Genomic DNA, 5,000 nt, shown 5'->3' on the forward strand with positions numbered 1-5,000 from the left:
GGGGAAGCATAGGTTATTATACGTTCTATTCCCCTTTTGTAAATATCTCTCATTTGTTTACCTTTAATTCCTTTATTTTTGCCGGTAAACCTATTCAGATTATAAGTGAGAGTCATGACTTTTTCTTTTATGTATTCTAGGTGTTGGATGAAAGTGAAGCTTTCATCGAAGATTACCCCTAAAATTTTTATTTTGTTTACTAATTGAATTTTCTCTCCCCCTAATTTCAATATTGGAGGGCTTTTCTTGTATTTTCCTTTTAAAATTATAAATTGCGATTTTGCCGGGTTAAACTCAATGTTCTTTGCTTTTCCCCAATTTTCTACTATTTGCAGAGTTTTATTGGCTGTCTCCTGAAGTTTTCTTTTAGAATCCCCTTTTATTATTATTGTAATATCATCTGCGAACGCTTGTAAGTAAGCATTTTCGGGAAGTTTCTTAATTAGTAGGTCGGATATCATAAGTGTCCATAATAATGGGCTTAAAGGAGATCCTTGTGGAGAGCCCTGTTTAATCTTATATTTTATTTCTACTTCCCCGTTTTTGTATATTATGAATCTTTCCCTCATGATTGCTTCCAGTAAATCCACCAGATTATCTGGACATTTATGTTGAGTTAAATATTCTAAAATGATTTTTATGTTAATGGAATTAAATGCATTTTTGATGTCTAATGAAATTAATATTACTGCTTGCTTATCTAATAATGCTTGCGTTACCTTCTTTTTTATACTCTCTAATGCATGAGTAGTGGATGTTAAGTGTTTAAATCCATATTGATTTCTTAATAGTAGTTTCTCCTTATTCAAATAAAAATATATTCTATCCTTTAGGAGCTTTTCTAAAACTTTACCAAAGATCGAATTTATAGCGATTGGTCTGAAATCTCCAGGATTTTCAAGACTTTTCTTTTTCGGGATTAATATTATTTTTGACTCTCTCCATTTTTTAGGAAAGTATCCCAACTTTAAACAACTGTTAAAGAGGGCCTGGAAAAATTCTTTGTGTTTCTTATACATTATTTGTATAGTCCCTGTTCTTAGCCCGTCTGGGCCTACTGCTATATCTTTTCTTAATTTATATACAACCGAATCTATTTCCTGTTCCGTAAATGGAACATCTTCTATTTCCTGTTGTTTTTTATTTAGTCCTTCGTTGCAACTTCCTTTTACATTTTCGACTCCTATCTCAGAGATTGTGTATAATTTTTGCAATATATATTCTACAGTCTCTTTTAACGTTTTTGTTGACGAATTATCCTCTTTTTGTATGCTACTTATTATTATTGGGGTTTTCAGCTGGTCTCTAGACAACTTGTATGCTAAATTAAAAGGATTTTTTGTTACTTTGGATATAAAATCATCCCAATTTTTGCTCTTTGCCTTAGCCAAATTTTCCACGTATGAATCGTGTTCTCTATAATACTGATTTTTGTAAATGTCTCTTAAATCTCCTCTACATTTTTTATATCTCCTTTTCATAGCCTTGACTTTTTTCCTTTGTATTTCTAACTCTAAGGTCCACCATATTTTGCCTGGCTTTTTCTCTTTCGTGAATCTCTTTTGATATTTTTTGAATAGTTCCTCTAAAGTATTATATAATTTATTCACAATATTTTCAATGTCTTCTGAAGAGTTAAGGTTCCTCGTCTCTTTCTCCCAATCGATATTTAGGAGTTCTTCTAGCGCTTTTCTTTCTCCTTCCTTTGTTGTTTTAAATATTGGAGCACACTTTGTTTCCCATAGTTGAATTTTTATGTATCTATGATCGCTTCCCGTTGAATCTTCAGTTACTTTCCATTTTTTTATTTCTGTGAACATACTTGCAGAGACTATTGTTACGTCGATCCAACTTTTTCCTCTATTACAATCGAAAGTTGGTTCACTATTTCTATTATTTAGAATTATTAGGTCATTTTTAATTATAAATTCCAGTAATTCCTCTCCTCTATTATCTGTAATGTTCCCTCCCCATGTAGTATTCTTTGAATTAAAATCTCCTGTAATTATTACATTCCTCGTGTGTGCTGTTTGGATTATTTCTTCAATCCTAGCTAAAAGATACTGTATATTTTCTTTGGGAGGGAAATAGCAATTTATTATTAAGGTGTCCTTACTATTTAAGTTAGTTCTAAATGCCACTATTTTGTCATCTAAGATTAGAGGGAACACTGGAATTTTTTCTGTATGTATTATAGCTGCGGCTTTCGGGTTATCTTTTGAAGCTAATATCTTATGTTTCATTGGGAAACCAATAATTTTTCCTTTTAGGTTGTATGGCTCTTGAACTAATGAGATATGATGAGATTTATCTTTTTGATATTGACTTAAAGATTGATTTGCTTTAAATGCTCTTGCTAAATTAATTTGAATTATTTTAAATTTTTCTTTACCTAAAGATGTCTTTATGGATGCCATTTTTGGATTTTTTTTTTCAAACAACAATACCTAAACAGAAATAGATACAATAAAGTTTTTAACAGTACTTACTGTTTTGTCTTCCTGAAAGCAGTTTACTCCTGCAAACCGGTCTTACTTGGTTGTTCAGCACGAGTCCCATTGGGACTCCAGTCGAGAACGCCATTCTTTTGCTGTTGGACACTCGTTGTCCTCCATTGAATGCGAGTAATCCTCTTTGCCCTCTCTATGGCATGCCGGACAAAATTGCTCTTCCGACCGGCACTGCTCTGGGGGATGATTTCTTGCACAATAGATGCAGCATCGGACACTGCTCCTGCAGTATTTTTCAGGGTGTCCAAATCTTGCGCAAAACCTACAGATTACTGGATGATTGTTATCATATAGGGCTACCTTAAGCCATCCAATGTTCAGGGAATCTTTGTTTCTTAGTTGCTTCCAAATATTGGCAGTCGTCTTGATCACTGTGATGTTGTTTTTCTTCCTGTTAACATATTGAGTTGTCACTTCGATGTCGGAGGGACTTCCTGTAAGTTGGTTTTGAGCCATTATTTTTTGTGGAATGTCTTGTTTTTCCATTCCCTGATCGATTCCTACTATCTTGAAGGAAGGTTTTTTGGGACTAGCGACTTGAATTTCGATCTTCGAGGCTTCGGGAAGACGTTTGATCTCTGTTTGGATGTCCTCCATTGCTTTTTTGTTGGTTGAAGTAATTCGAACCCGGGGGCCCTGCGTTTTAATTTGGGCATTTGTGAGTTTGAAAGTAGCTGGGTCAATGTTTTTTGTCACTGTCTCCATTATTTGTTTTGGAGTTAGCGCTTCATCTGTGCTTGACAGCAAGATGGACGACTCTCTTTCGGTGTCAATCGTTCGGGTCCCTTCAGCAGGGTGATGTTTCCCTACCACCTGTGAGTAGGTGGGTTTGCCCGAATGCTGGTGGGTTGTGTCCTTCAGTAGTTGAAGTTGCGCAGTAAGTGCCTCTTTTTGCAATGCAAAGTCAAAAAGAAGTGTTTTCACTTCTTGAAACGCTTTCATTAGTTCTGCACATGTTGCAGATTTCGCTCCTTCCCTTTGTGCATTCATTAGAGCCTTGTAAAAAGCTGTCTCATTGACATGAATGTCATTTGTTACTTGACTTGTTTTCCTAGTCGGAGCCTCATCGCCATCACGGTTTGCGTGAGTGCTACTACTTTGTCTAGTCGGGCTTTGCGGAGCTTCAGCAACATCGTGTTCATCTTCATTCGTTACGGTGCTGTCGGAAGTTTCTTCATCTGAGTCCAAATGAAGTGGGCCCAGTTTCTTCTCTTTCTTGTAATGGTGTTTCCCCGCATATACTGGTTGGTCGTCTTCGCCCTCGGTGGGGTCATCGGTAGAATCCCAGTCTACATGTTCACTCCATGGATCTTGTGGTTCGTTGGTACTGGGTAGAAATGGTTCAGAGGATTTCTGTTTGGCATCTTTGAGGAACTGTGATTTGTTCAGCGTTTTCTTGGTGTTTGACGACGATCCCGAGTTGCGTGGATCTTCCTTGTTGTTGGAGAATTGAGCATCTCCATTGTTCCTCCCTTGAGGCTTGGGCAACTGCGAAGTCTTTGTTTTGGTTGATTTCCCAATCTTCTTCATTTTGGGGCTGATTTACTAAGTCACTGTCGCGAAATACTTAACTTCTTTGTTGTTGAAGAATGGTTCTTTTATTTCCTATTGCCCCTTTGAAAAATGCTGATGCTTCACTGCAAAGCTTTTTGGTCACGTGTTCTTACATCATGTGTTTTGTCTTTATGCATATGAACCCATAGGAACGTTCACAATTGCCCCTTTGCAAAACCGAGATGCTTCCCCGCAATGCTCAAAGTTGTCCATATACGGAGAAGTCTCTTGAATATTGGTTGTCCCTGCTCTGGTGCCTTTTGCCCCTTTGCAAACTGTGAATGCCTACCGCATGGCTCGGGGTTGTCCGTATCCTATAGGCATTCAGGGTCTACTTGTCCACACTCTCAGTAGACTGTGACTCCCAACATGGCAGCCCCCATAGACAAAGGGTGAAAAACACTCAATTTCGCATGCAAATTCGAGCACTTCTACACAGAATACATGCAAACTAATGGTTTTGAATTGTTCCTCGGAGTCTGCTGAATACGTTCATACAAGTATTTTTCCTCTATTGCACTTGATAAGGGCAGATGGGAAAGGATTCTTTTGTCAAAAATACGGTACTTGAATTAGCCAACGGTTTGTTTGCCCACGTTTAAGCAAGAAAATATGCTAATTGGTTAAATATTCACCGAAACTGCTGTTACCTTTATGTAGTCTAAGCTACAAAGAACTCGTGGATGCAATTCTACGTCTCTACGTTTGGTATTTGGCAAGATGGGAACGGATTAAAAACACTGAATTCCTGCAATCGGGAATTGCTTGTATAAGGCCCCACACGTGGGAATTAAGAATTGCTAATAATTAAGAAAATATGGTGTCAATCTTTATAATTTTGGTATGCACGTGATCCTGGAACCTTCGCGAATCTATTTCAATAGTTTAGAATGCTGTAAAAGAGGAATTACTCACCCTTTTCAGCAAAAGATCAGG

At 37.1% G+C, this 5,000-nt stretch overlaps 1 pseudogene; it reads right to left on the reverse strand.

Annotated features, from left to right (window-relative positions):
* Positions 1-4,618: 4,618 nt before the first annotated feature.
* The window catches only part of LOC139053889 (large subunit ribosomal RNA), a 3,230-nt pseudogene continuing 2,848 nt past the window's right edge, over positions 4,619-5,000 (reverse strand).

This window comes from Dermacentor albipictus, unplaced genomic scaffold, assembly GCF_038994185.2.
Source record: "Dermacentor albipictus isolate Rhodes 1998 colony unplaced genomic scaffold, USDA_Dalb.pri_finalv2 scaffold_319, whole genome shotgun sequence".
Taxonomy (NCBI): domain Eukaryota; kingdom Metazoa; phylum Arthropoda; class Arachnida; order Ixodida; family Ixodidae; genus Dermacentor; species Dermacentor albipictus.